Source organism: Physeter macrocephalus, chromosome 12 (genome assembly GCF_002837175.3).
Source record: "Physeter macrocephalus isolate SW-GA chromosome 12, ASM283717v5, whole genome shotgun sequence".
Taxonomy (NCBI): domain Eukaryota; kingdom Metazoa; phylum Chordata; class Mammalia; order Artiodactyla; family Physeteridae; genus Physeter; species Physeter macrocephalus.
In genome coordinates this window covers 90,728,841-90,743,316 of record NC_041225.1, presented here as the reverse complement: position 1 = coordinate 90,743,316, position 14,476 = coordinate 90,728,841, and the positions used below count along the sequence as shown (strand labels likewise).

Sequence of the window (14,476 nt, the reverse complement as noted above, 5' to 3'; positions counted from 1 at the left end):
GCTGCAGGTTCGTAGTTCCCGTTGGTTTTGGTGGCTGTCCCCAGTGGCTAACTTTGGTTCAGTGGGTTGAGTAGGTTTCCTGGTTGGGGGGAGTAGTGTCTCTGTTCTGGTGGATGAGGCTGGATCTCGTCTTTCTGGTGGGCAGGTCCACGTCTGGTGGTATGTTTGGGGATGTTGGTAGCCTTATTATGATTTTAGGCAGCCTCTCTGCTAATGGATGGGGCTGTAGACCTGTCTTGCTCTTTGTTGGGGTTAGGGTGTCCAGCACTGTTCGTTGCTGGTCCTTGAGTGAAGCTGGGTCTTGGTGTTGAGATGGAGATCTCTGGGAGATATTCACCATTTGATATTACGTGGAGCTGGGAGGTCTCTTGTGGACAAGTGTCCTGAGGTTGGTTCTCCCACCTCAGAGACACAGCCCTGACGCCTGGCTGGAGCACCAAGAGACTTTAATCCACACAGCTCAAAATAAAAGTTAGAAAAAATAGAAAGTAAAGAAAAGGAATTAAGGAAGGAAGGAGGGAGGGAGGGAAGGAAGGAAGGAAGGAAGAAAGAAAGGAAGGGAGGAAGGAAGAAAGGAATGAAGGAAGAAAGGAAGAAAGAAATGAAGGAAGGAAGAAAGCAAGAAAGGAAGCAAGGAAGGAAGGAGGAGAGGAAGAAAGGGGGGAAGGAAGAGAGGAAGGAAGGGAGGAAGGAAGGGAGGAAGGAAGGAAGGAAGAAAGGAGGGAAGTAGGGAAGAAAGGGAGAAGACAAAATAAAGTAGGATAAAGTATAGTTATTAAAATAAAAAATAATTATTAAGAAGAAAAATTTCTATTAAAAAAAAAGAGTTGGTCTAACCCTAGGACAAATGGTGGCAACAAAGCTATACAGACAAAATCTCACACAGCAGCACACACATACACACTCACAAAAAGAAAAGGGAAAATAATAGTACATCTTTCTCCCAAAGTCCACCTCCTCAACTTGGGATATTTCGCTGTCTATTCAGTTTTTCCACAGATGCAGAGCACTTCAAGTTGATTGTGGAGCTTTAATCCGCTGCTTCTGAGGCTGCTGGGAGAGACCTCCCCCTCTCCTATTTTTTCGCACAGCTCCTAGGGTTCAGCTTTGGACTTGGCCCCGCCTCTGCGTGTTGGTCGTCCGAGGGCATCTGCCCTTCGCTCAGACAGGATGGGGTTAAAGGAGAAGGTGATTCGGGGGCTCTGGCACAGGCCAGGGGGAGGGAGGGGCACGGATGCGGGGCGAGCTTGCGGTGGCAGAGGCCGGCGTGACGCTGCATCGGCCCGAGGTGCGCCACGAGTTCTCCTGGGGAAGCTGTCCCTGGATCCCGTGACCCCGGCAGTGGCGGGCTGCACGAGCTCCCGGGAGGGGCGGTGTGGAGAGTGACCTGTGGTCGCACACAGGCCTCTTGGTGGCGGCAGCAGCAACCCTAGCGTCCCACACCCGTCTCTGCTGTCCGCGCCGACAGCCGCGGCTCACGCCCGTTTCTGGAGCTCCTTTACGCGGTGCCCTTAATCCTCTCTCCCCGCGCTCCAGGAAGCAAAGAGGCAAGAAAAAGTCTCCTGTCTCTTCAGCACTTGCCTATTCGGCAGCTCCAGACTTCAACCGGACTCCCTCCCGGCTAGCCGTGGCGCACTAGCCCCTTCAGGCTGTGTTCACGCCGCCAACCCCAGTCCTCTCTCTGGGATCCGACCGAAGCCCAAGGCTCAGCTCCCAGGCCCCGCCCATCCCGGCGGGTGAGCAGACAAGTCTCTCGGGCTGGTGAGTGCCGGTCGGCACCGATCTTCTGTGCGGGAATCTCTCCGCTTTGCCCTCCACACCCCGCTGCTGCACTCTCCTCCGAGGCTCCGGAGCTTCCCCCTCCGCCACCCGCAGTCTCCGCCCATGTAGGGGTTTCTAGTGTGTGGGAACCTTTCCTCCTTCAAGGCTCCCTCCCACTGGTGCAGGTTCCATCCCTATTCTTTGTCTCTGTTTATTCTTTTTTCTTTTGCCCTACCCAGGTACGTGGGGAGTTTCTTGCCTTTTGTGAGGTCTGAGGTCTTCTGCCAGTGTTCGGTGGGTGTTCTATAGAGGAAGTTCCACGTGTAGCTGTATTTCTGATGTATCTGTGAGGAGGAAGGTGATCTCCGCGTCTTACTCGTCCGCCATCTTGCCTGAATCCTTAAGTATTCTTAAACCACATATAGTATTCTATTATGTTTTCTCTTGTTACTTGCTTTTTTTAGTGTTATGTTTGCTAGGTTCATCCATGCTGACACATAAAAATCTGTCTAGTTCATGTACTTTCCTCACTATGTAGGATTCCCATGTAGGGAAATAAAATAATTTATATGTGCATTTTCCTGTTGATGGACATTTAAATTGTTTCCAATTTTCAGTGTGATTTCTTTTTAAAAAATTTTTATATACTTTTTAAAGGTTACTTTACATTTACAGTTATTACAAAATATTGGCTATATTCCCTGTGTTGTAAAATACATCCTTGAGCCTATCGTACACCCAGTAGTTTACATCTTTCACTTCCCGACCCCTGTATTGCCCCCTCCTCCCCCTCTGCACTGGCAACCATTGGTTTGTTCTCTATATCTGTGAATCTCCTTCTTTTTTGTTATATTCAGTAGATTGTTGTATTTTTTAGATTCCATATATAGGTGATATCCTACAGTGTTTGTTTTTGTTTGACTCATCTCACTTACCACAATGCCCTCCAAGTCCATCTATGTCACTGCAAATGGCAAAATTTCATTCTTTTTTAAGGCTGAGTAGTATGCCATTTGTTATAGGTACCGCATCTTCTTTATCCATTCATCTTTTGATGACACTTAGGTTGCTTCCATATCTTGGTAATTGTAAATGCTGATGATCCGAACATTGGGGTGCATGTATCTTTTCAAATACATGTTTTTGAAAACACGTGTTTTTGTTCTTTTTGGATTTATACCCAGGAGTGGAGTTGTGAGGTCATCTGGTAGTTCTATTTTTAGTTTTTTTAGAACCCTCCATACTGTTTTCCACAGTGGCTGCACCAGTTTACATTCCTACCAACAGTGTACCAGGGTTCCCTTTTCTCTAAAAATTGTAAATTTTCTTCCTAGGGGTAATTGAGATGATAGTTGAATAATAACATAAGATCACGTGAAGTCTAAAGAAATTTTAGAAAACCTGGATAAAGTAAGAAAACGTCTGTTTCCTGGCATCTGAATGTTAGAGAGACACCAAGACATGTGGGCCAAGTTCTGGAGAGAAGGGAAACACAGACGCAAGTTTGACATTTGGTGCAGCTTTTCTCCTTGGGGCATTTGCTGATTGAAATCTTACAGCCTAGGAGCTGAAAAGCCAAGGGTTTCAAAAGACTCTAACGACAGAAGCCAAATGTCAAGAGCCGTTTTTCATTGATAAAAAGCATTTTAACGATGTAGAAGCAGAAAATGAAAAGAAAGAACTTTGCATTCCATTTAATAAAAGTTTAGGGAGATCTTTGTGGTATATTAGTGAACTTATTTGTGGAAATTTAGCCATGTACACTGTGTTGGAGCTTTGCATTACATTTAATAAAAGTTTAGGGAGATCTTTGTGGTATATTAGTGAACTTATTTGTGGAAACAGCCATGTACATTGTGTTAGAGAGGCACCAAGAGTTCAAGAATTCTCACAATTTGAGTACACAATTACCTTACATGTAGGCATGGTGGCAGCCATTTACATAACAATGATTTGAAGGATGTTGTGTTAGTCAGCTCTTGCTGTGATAATGCTTTGGAACAAATTGCACCAAACTCAGTTACATAAACAAGAATTTATTTTTCTTGGACCTATGGGCTAGCTGCAGTGGCTCTCTTTTAGACCTCTAGATGGCTGGTTTTGCTCCGTGTTTTGGGTCAGTTTGAGGTCTGTCACACACATCTTCCTCTGGAGCCCAACTGTGAGGCCGCAGCTCCCAGCTTCTAGATTGCTGGTTTTGCTCCATGTTTTGGGTCAGTTTGAGGTCTGTCACACACATCTTCTTCTGGAGCCCAAGTGTGAGGCCACAGCTCCCAGGCCCTGTGTTCTCACAAAGTTCACTGAAAGATAAGAGGTGAGCCCAACTGCACAAACCCATTTAAGTCCACTGCTGCTCATTTAAGGCCATCATGTCTTCTCACACTTCATTGGCCAAAACATGTCACAGATCTAAGCTGTATTTAGAATATGTGTATTTGTTTAAAGTTGGGTGCTTTCACAGAAGAATATTGCATTTTGGACAGTGTTACCTTAGCATTTTCATTGGCATTTGCAAATGTGATAAATGTCGTGTGCCCTTTTTCACCTTTGAGAACTTTTTGAATTTGTGGGACCATTTCAATGGGAAAAGAGGAAGGTACACTTTAGAACTCAACACTAGTTATGGCATTGTTGGGAGAAGAACTAATGAGCTAAGGTCAATACAAATGAAAGATTTGGGATTCACATATTCATCATTAACATTAGCATTCTACAGAACATTCCTGGAGAATTGTGATGCTTGCTTTATGTGATTTCTATCATAAATCATTATAATTTGACCAAGCCACTTCAGTAAAACATACATCATACAGTACATCGCATTTTAGTTTTTCCTACCACTCCACAACTTATCATCAATACTGTACCATAACACAGAAATAGAAACAGAAACAGTGAATTCATTGTTAGCAGACGGGCTTCACAAGCAATACTAGTGGAAGTTCTTCAAATGATAGCAGGCAGTAACTCAAGCCATAAAAACAAAACAAAGGATGCTGACTAGAGCAGTTGTGTAGGGAATTATAAAAGATAATGTAATTTCAAATTTCTTCTCTTAACTAATTTAAAAAGTAAGTGTATAAACAATATGACTATATTTGGATTGTTCTGTATATAACATAAAGAAATATCATATATTTGATGATATGGCAGAAAGAAGGCAGTGAGAACAAAGCTGTATTAGAATAAAAATGACAGTAGATCATAAGCTGAATCCACAGGAAGAAAGGAAGAGAACCAGAAATGGTAAATAGATTAACCCAACAAACTCAAAAATATTTATTTGCTCTACTTTCTTCTCTAAGCTCCTTTAAAAAATAAGCTTGTGAGAAGTAATAATTATTATAATATGTTGTTAAGTATGTAACATGTATAAATGTAATGGAAAACAAAAAAGAAGGGAAGGCATACAGCTCTATAAAAGTCCAGTTTCTGTTTCTCACTGGAATGAAGCTAGTAAAAATCTGAAGAGATTCTGAGAAGATGTATTACATAAGCCCTAGTGCAGCCATTACTCAAACAATGTGGTTAAAAATCATTAAAGGAATTACATGTTACAGTAGAAGATATCTACTTACTATAAAAGGAAAATGGTGGAACAACAACAATAACAAAAAAGCAAAGACATGAGACATGTAGAAAACCAAAGGTAAAATGATAGACATAAATAGATTCTACCATATCAATACTAAAAACTAAATGTAAATGAATTAAACAATGCAATCAAAAGGCAGATATTGTCGAACTGGGTTTAAAAAAATGTTTTCTATAGGAAACACTCCTTGGATTCAAAAGTCTAATGTGTATAATTAAAAGGATGAAAAAATATACATCATGCAAATAGCAACCATAAGCATGCTGAAGTGGCTATACTAATACCAGAAAAAATAGACTTTAAAACAAACCAAAAATTACTAGATATGAAAAGGGACATTTTATGATAAAAAAGGGAAGATACAAAAATTTTTAACATATTTGCCCTGAATAAGATAAAACCAAATACATGAAGAAGAAAATACCAAAATCCATGAAGAATTGAAGGAAGAAATAGATAATTACGCAACATTAGGTAGAGGCTTAGTACTCCACGGTCAATAGTGGATAGAACAGTTAGGCAGAAGATCAGCAACGATATAGAAGACTTGGACAAGACTATGAATTAACAAAATAGACTTTAAAACAAACCAAAAATTACTAGATATGAAAAGGGACATTTTATGATAAAAAAGGGAAGATACAAAAAAATTATTAACGTGTCCTGAATAAGATAAAACCAAAATACATGAAGAAGAAAATAGCAAAATACATGAAGAATTGAAGGAAGAAATAGATAATTCCGCAACATTAGGTAGAGGCTTGAACAGTAAAATACTCATCCTGCTCAACTACATGTGAAACATTTTCCAGCATAGATGACATGCTAGGCTGTAAGACAAGAGATTGAAACCCCATACATTGCTGGTGGGATTGTAAAATGGTGCGGCCATTTTACAAAACAGCTTGAGAGTTCCTGCAAGTGTTAAACATCGAGTTAGCATATGACCCAGCAGTTCCACTACTAAATATATACCTAAGAGAAATAAAAACTTATGTCTGCACAAAAGCTTGTACTTGAATTTTCATAGAAGCGTATTTCTAAAAACACAAGGTGGAAATAATTCAAATGTCAATTGGATAAATGAATAAACAAAATGTGGAATATCCGTACAATAGAATAGTATTCAGCTATAAAAAGGAATGAAATATTGATCCATGTTACAACATGGATGAACCGTGAAAGCATTATGTAAAGTAAAAGCAGCCACTCACAAAAGATCACATATTGTATGGTCCCATTTATATGAAATGCCCATAATAGCAAATCTGTAGAGACAGGAAGTAGATTAGTGGTTGCCTAGGGCTGAGAGGGTTGAGGAGAATGAAAAAACCTTGTTAATATGTAATAGGATTTTTGTGGGGGGACAGAAAACTAAAATTGGATTGTTGTGATGGTTACACAATTCTTTTAGTGGTTACACTGAGAACCACTGAATTGTATATATTAAAGTATTGAAATTATGGTATGTAAATTACATCCCAAAAAAGCTGTTAAAATTATGATACTTTTCTATTTATAAATTTGGAAATTCATCCAAAATGACAAATTCTTAAAAAATACAAGCTAACAAGACTAACCCAAAAAAGAAAAAATATCTAAAAAACCTATATCTACTCCAAAACTTGTTTGTATAATTAAGTACCTTTACAGAGAATGATTTCCAGGGATAAATGGCTTTCCAAGTAAATTCTTCCAAATATTTAGGGAAGAAATATTGGAAATCTTACATAAAATCTTTCAGGAAACAGAAAAGTATATTTTGCTCAAAATATTTATAAGGCCAACATAAGCTTCAGATCAAAACTAAAAAGAATATTACAAGAATAGAAACACAGGCCAGTTTCTCTTTTGAACGTGCATGCAAAATGTGTAAACAGAAGCACAAACTGTATCCATGGTATGTAAAACAATCATATATCACAGTCATAGTAGCTTTATTCTTGTAATGCAAGGTTGGTTTAATGTTCAAACATGAAGCTGATCCCAAGAATGAATTAGATTGGAAGAAAAAGTCATTTAAAACAGAAGTCTTGGGAATTCCCTGCTGGTCCAGTGGTTAGAACTTGGCGCATTCACTGCTGGGGCCCTGAGGTCCAATTCCCGGTCAGGGAACTAAGATCCTGCAAGCCATGAGGCAGGGCTCCGAACAAAAAAAAAAAGGTAAAAAAGAAGTCTTAACCAGGAGAAGCACAAGATCGAATAAACATAACAGACAACACCTTATGAAAAGTAGGTGAAGATTATGGAATATTCTAAAATTTTAAAACAAAAAGAAACTTTTAAAGATTCAAGAGGATGTGACATATATTGTACATAGGCAAAATATAAAATAAAATAAAATATACAGATGGTGGGAGCCCCAAAATCCAGATGCCCATGTCCTGTCTCTGAAGATTTTCATTCAATGGGTTCTGGATTTCCTCTATGTTTAAAATTCTACAGGTGTTATAAAGCAGAAACTTAACACATCATTGTAAAGCAATTATACTCCAATAAAGATGTTAAAAAACAACAACAACAAAACAAACCTACTGGTGATTCTGATACGATTCACAGACAATGTAAAGCTTCTGCTTTACAGGAAATAATACCAGATTATTTTGTTATTTTATAGTTCTATTAACAGGTTGTACTATTGATGGATAAGTCTGATGTCAAAATGCACTCCCCACTAGGGATAAAAGGAACTAATAGTCTCGACTGCTACTTGGTGGCAGCATGCATGTATTGCATGGGCAATTATTGTAGGAATCCAAATTAGCGGAAGATTTTAGAATTGGAAGACTACATACAGATCATCTAGTCAAGCTTCCAACTATTATAGTTGTGAAAATTAAGGCCCATATAAATGAAATGATTTATCTCCAAAGAGCGTTAGTGAAAGACTGTGAAATAAAAAATATCTCTGAACTTTTAATTTAGTGCTGTTTTTATTAATCTCAAGTATTAGCTTAAACTTCAGTGTGACAGATTTGGGATTGAATTCTTGCTCAGATTTACTGATTGTGTACCTTTCAGTAAGTTCCTAAAAGACTTTTTTTAATTTAAAAAAATAGATTTATTTATTTATTTTTGGCTGCATTGGCTCTTCCTTGCTATGCACGGGCTTTTCTCTAGTTGAGGTGAGTAGGGTCTACTCTTTGTTACGGTGCGCGGGCTTCTCATTGTGGTGGCTTCTCTTTGTTGCTGAGCGTGGGGTCTAGGTGTGTGGGTTTCAGTAGTTGTGGTTCACGGGCTCTAGAGCACAGGCTCAGTAATTGTGGCGCATGATCTTAGTTGCTCCATGGCAGGTAGGATCTTGCTGGACCAGGGCTCAAACCCGTGTCCCCTGCACTGGCAGGCAGATTCTTAACCACTGCGCCACCAGGAAAGCCCTACTAAAACACTTTTAACTTCGCTTTTCACATATGTAAAATGGTGAGCCTTGACTGATATAGAATATGAGATAACCTAGATCTGTTCTTAACACATACATGTAGTTAAAATTTTTTGGCTCTCATCCCTCTTAAACAGCCTCTATCGTCTTAACAATGAAAGAGTCTTTCAGCTAGCAAAGCACCCCAGAGCTGACCACATTCTGGCAAGAGATATAGGATTCTTTTTCTTACTGGGGGTTCTTTATACCTGATATTTGAACTGCACTGAAACATGAGATAATAGGATTCTTTTTCTTACTGGGGGTTCTTTATACCTGATATCTGAACTGCACTGAAACATGAACATCTCTTGTTTATACTGTATTAATGGATTTCATAGATGAATTTTTAAGAGTAATATGCAGGAATTGAGCTGCCTTACTCTCAAGAAATATAATTCGATAGTGGTGGCTAGACTGAAAAACAGTGTTTGGACAGGGAGTCCATATTGGATGTGAACTACCTGTACTCCCATTCGTCTATTAAGAATAAATAGAATCCTTTCAAAATCTCTTTTAAAGGGCAGTTATTTCCTTCTGACTCATTTAATGTACCTGCAAGAAAAAGACAGTCTCCTGAATCCTTGTTTAAAAGGCTTTTAATATAAAGCAGATAATTTTTTGCAACATTTCCCAAACTTTTCATTATCAAATTGGCTGAGGCTTCTCAACGATTATCATTTCACAACAATATCTCCATTTTCACCTTCTTTAAATGAATTGGCCTCATAGATGTGCCATTAAAACAGAGCTTCACTCTCAACACTTTTTTTTTTTTTCTGTACGCGGGCCTCTCACTGTTGTGGCCTCTCCCGTTGCGGAGCACAGGCTCCGGACGCGCAGGCTCAGCAGCCATGGCTCACGGGCCCAGCCGCTCCGCGGAATGTGGGATCTTCCCGGACCGGGACACGAACCCGTGTCCCCTGCATCGGCAGGCGGACTCTCAACCACTGCGCCACCAGGAAAGCCCTCAACATATTTTTAATTTTGTATTCAAACAGTATGAAGAAAACAGGATCAGGGAATTCAGCCATAAAAGTGAATGGATTACTGATACATGCTACATCATGGATGCAACTAAGTGAAAGAAGTTAGGCACGAAAGGCTACATATTGTATGGTTCCATTTATACAAAATGTCCAGCAGTGGCAAATCCATACACACGGAAAATATTATACATTAGTGTTTGCCAGGGGGTTGGAACAGAGGGAAATAGGGAATGACTCTTTAAAATGGGTGTATGTTTTCTCTTGGGGTGATGAAAATGTTTTGCAGCTAGGCAGTGGTGATAGTTGCACAACATTATGACAGTACTAAATTCCACTGAATGGTACAGTGAATTGTAAAATGATCAAAATGGTGAATTTTGTGTTATGTTCATTTTACTACAATAAAAAGGAGAAAGAATTAGGGAAAGACTTAAGAGTTTGGGAAAGTAAGGTGAACTGGTCAAGAAAAAGACAGCTCTACTGTTCAGTTTTCTCTCCACTCTCCCAGTGCATTAATCCTCAGCAAAAAGTAGCCTGAACTTGTAGATGATAGTCATTCAACACAGTCCAGGGAAAAGTAAATAAACTAAAACCCAACTCTTCTTCTTTAGCACATCTATGACAGGTTACCTTCCTGCTCAGCCACATGGACATTCATGAGGATGTTTCCATTTAGGTGTCCTCTACTTCAGTACTTTACTCACAGCACATTCACACATGTAGGCAACAGCATTCCTTAATTTGATGGAATCTGCAGGGCTGGTTGTGATCAGTCTCATGAAAAGAAAAGGGAAGGAGGAAAAGCCTCCACTTTGACTTAGTGGTCTTGACGAAATGCATGCAGAAGACAGCTTGAGTGTCAAACTGGAAACTTTTATTTTCCTTTTCTTTTTATCTTTCCTCTCAGGTCTTCTGCCCACTTCCCACCCCCTTCTTTCAAACAGGAAAGACACTAATCAGCTGCTTTTTTTTGTTTTTGATAAAACAACTATTGTTTTGGGTTTCTGGTTGTTCGGTGAACATTATTGTTTTTACTGCCAAATGAGCTTCGCTGGTTGATGTAGGGGGTCTCTTGGGAACTTAACATTTTCAAGTTTAAGTGGAAAATCTTTTTTTGTTTGAATTGGCTTTTACTGGGTGCTTCAAGATTTGCTCTTGGCTCTTTGATGGGGGACTGAAGAGCACTGTATTTCCTTTGAGGTTCCAATAAATAAAGGATCCTATGTCCTCCTGGGCACTTTTTGTTGATTTTGCTGTGTGAGCTCTCTAATAGCCACATGCAGATTCCAGGAAAATGACATATAAATGAATATAAGTAATCTAATATTTTTAGAATTTTCTTTTGCCATACTCTTGGTCTTATTCTACTTGTAGCAGATAGCTTTAAAGAACATTAGCTATGTATATTTAAATATAATATAAATAAACCAATATTAAATATTATAATGATGTATAAACGTAATATACTAAAATTTATATTAATGTATAACAATTATATATTATACTAATATATATCTTTGCCTAGCATATATTATATACAAAATGTATGAGTAATTAAATGTATTTATATGGTTAATATGTTTATAATGTTAATATGATATATCCTATAATATTGATTATAAAACAATTATATCATAATATATAAATATATAATTATTATTATCTGATATAATACACTATAGTTAATATATTCTATATAACACAATATATAATGTATTAGTGTAGGACAATTGTATTATATAATATAAATATAATACGTATATAAAATTATATATTTTTAAATTATACATTACACATACAAGTATGTATAGCTATTTATAATTTTATTTATGTAACAATCTGTTCATCATAACAACTGATGTAAAAATATGCAATATTTTCAATCAAATGGGCCTTAACCTCGCTACCTACACATAACTACTTTTAAAATCTTGAACCCTGGGCTTCCCTGGTGGTGCAGTGATTGAGAATCCGCCTGCCGATGCAGGGTACAAGGGTTCGTGCCCCGGTGTGGGAAGATCTCACACGCCGCGGAGCGGCTGGGCCCGTGAGCCATGGCCGCTCAGCCTGTGCATCCGGAGCCTGTGCTCTGCAACGGGAGAGGCCACAACAGTGAGAGGCCAGCGTACCACAAAAAACAAAAAACAAAACAAAACAAAAATCTTGAACCCTGTCTAACTCATGCTTACATATCTCTCAACCTGCTTTTCTACACATGCACATATACACACATTTATACACGATATATATGTATACTACCAGTTTTCAGTTCAATGTATATAAATATATAATATATATAATTATATTGCTGTGTATGTATACAAATATACATCAAAGTTATGTGTATAGGTATGTATTTCATATGTTTATATAAATATATCATACAAATAATGTATGTGTAAATAAATACATGAGTATATACATACATACACAGAAATATACTTATTTAAGCAAAAGGGACCTAAATAAACATAGTTCTCTAAGAATAAAACTAGTTATGTCTCACTGTTTCAATAACAGTTTATAGTTTTCTATTGTATGTGCTTCTATAATTGTTATGAACGCTTCCCATTTGTTGAATGTTAAGTTCTTTTAATTTTTTGCCATTATTAATGAAGCTCTGAAGAATACAGTGGTCAAAATTACTTGAAAAACTCTCCTAAAAGAAAAGGGTTAGGTATGCTAGGTTAAATGTGCACAACTTATTTTTAAGTGCGTGGCTGATTTTTGAAGTGTGCAGTAGAAATTTCCAGGACCCATGAAAGAAGGGTGGTACATGTGTGAGAGTTATAGCTATATTAAGAGTGGATTGAAGATCTTGATAGCTTACAACAGAAGCTGGAAATCCTGTTTTTATGGAGCCAAATGGCAAATATTTTAGGCTGCGTAGACCAAAGAGACAAAATTGAGAATATTATTTAGGTACTTAGGTAACCATTTAAAATTTTGGCAGTTAAAATGTGAAAATTATTCATAGATCATAGGCCATAAAAAATAGGCAGCTGTCTGGATTTGGAATACAGGCCATAGTTTAATGACACACCTGACATAGAGACTTCTTTTTAAATGGCCATTACCACATGGGAGGCAGGAGGTAAGACTCCATCCCTAGTAGATGGGAAGTTAGAACTAAACCTATCTATCCCTAGCTTCACCTTTAATGAAAGTGTGTGCCAAGAGAAAAAATATCTGCTGGCAAAGGGAGACTAAGACCAAATTCTCTTGGCCTCCACTCTGGGTAGGAAACAGGTAGGAAATCTTGAGATTTCTGAACCCCAGCTCTGTGTTCACAGTGTTTGGATTGCAAATTTATTTGCGATCTTGCAAACAGAAGCTAAGAAATTAACTTAAAATGCTCACAAATCGATGGTATTCCAAACACAAAACTAAACCCTTTCTGGAGAGGTAGACCTTCAACACAGGCCTATAGCGTTCCCACAGATAAAGTTTAGCTAAACGTGAGCTCATGATCTAAATTTACACAGTAATGAAGAAATCAACTACAAGTGGAGAGAATCAGCAAAAACAATCAATACCAGAATTAGATTCCCAAGGCCATCCATCAGACGTTGGAATAATCAGGTGCAAGGCAGAAAATATACATACAACTAGAACTGAAACAAGGAACAAGGATGTTTTAAAAGACTGGGTAGGATCTTTAAAACATTTTGAAAGTACACGTCATTGATAAAGATAAAAACTCAGAAGGTCGTGTAATACAGCAGATTAATCATGGAGAGGAGTGAAATTATGCTGTTTTTAAAAATATGGCAGATTAGATTTTCCTCCTAATTATATAAGTAGATTTATGTTTAAAAAATACACATTATTTTAAAGACTTATTGGCTGCAAAATAAGTTACAGGTATTTCAAAGGTCTTCTCTCCAAAGAAAAGGGAGAAGTAGCAAAACACAGAAAGTCAAGGGGAAAAAATGTCAATATATACATTGCTATAGGGTGAACTAAGCCTTAGGCCAGCAACAATGTGGAGAAGCTGACGCATAGATACTTACAACAAAGCTCACATCTTCAAAAAGGTTCAACTATTTATAACTAAAATGACGTATTAAAATTAATAACCAAGTGTTTTAACTGACATCACAAGAGCAAAACAATAAACCCTGAGAACATAGAAAAAATAGAGAATAAAGATATGAGCAGAACTTAATAAAACAGAAAAAAGTATAAAATTGAGGTGATTTAGTAAGTCAAAAGAATATTCTTTGAAAAGATTTTGCAAACACACTTTGATTAAGCAAAACAAAAACATAAGTAAATAATATACAGAAAGAATCAGGACAATGTTATAGCAGAGAGTACATACAGAGAATATATGAAATGTCAGTAAATTTGAACATTTCTGTAAAGTGGACAATTTCCTAGCTCCTAAAGTTTACCAAAACTGACACAAGAGGAAATTTATAGCTGGAGTTCTTTCACCAGTACAGGAATTAAGTCAATAGTTTACAGTCTTTCACCAAGAAAATACCAGACCCAGCCAGATCATTTGGGAGGTGAATTATATCAAACTTCTATTAAACAGATAACATCAATATTAACAAAGAAAAACTTCTAGAGAGTAGTGAAGGAAGAATGCTCCTTTATTCATCTTATGAAGTCTATATAATCCTAATACTGAAAATAGATTAGGACTGTAAGGAAAAAGAAATTTACAGGTCAAATTTACTTGTAAATATAAAAGCAAAAATTTTA

The 14,476-nt window shown here is 37.6% G+C and overlaps 1 pseudogene; it reads right to left on the bottom strand.

The window, feature by feature from the left end:
- The window catches only part of LOC112062817 (centrosomal protein of 78 kDa-like), a 330,155-nt pseudogene that overhangs the window by 255,194 nt on the left and 60,485 nt on the right, over positions 1-14,476 (bottom strand).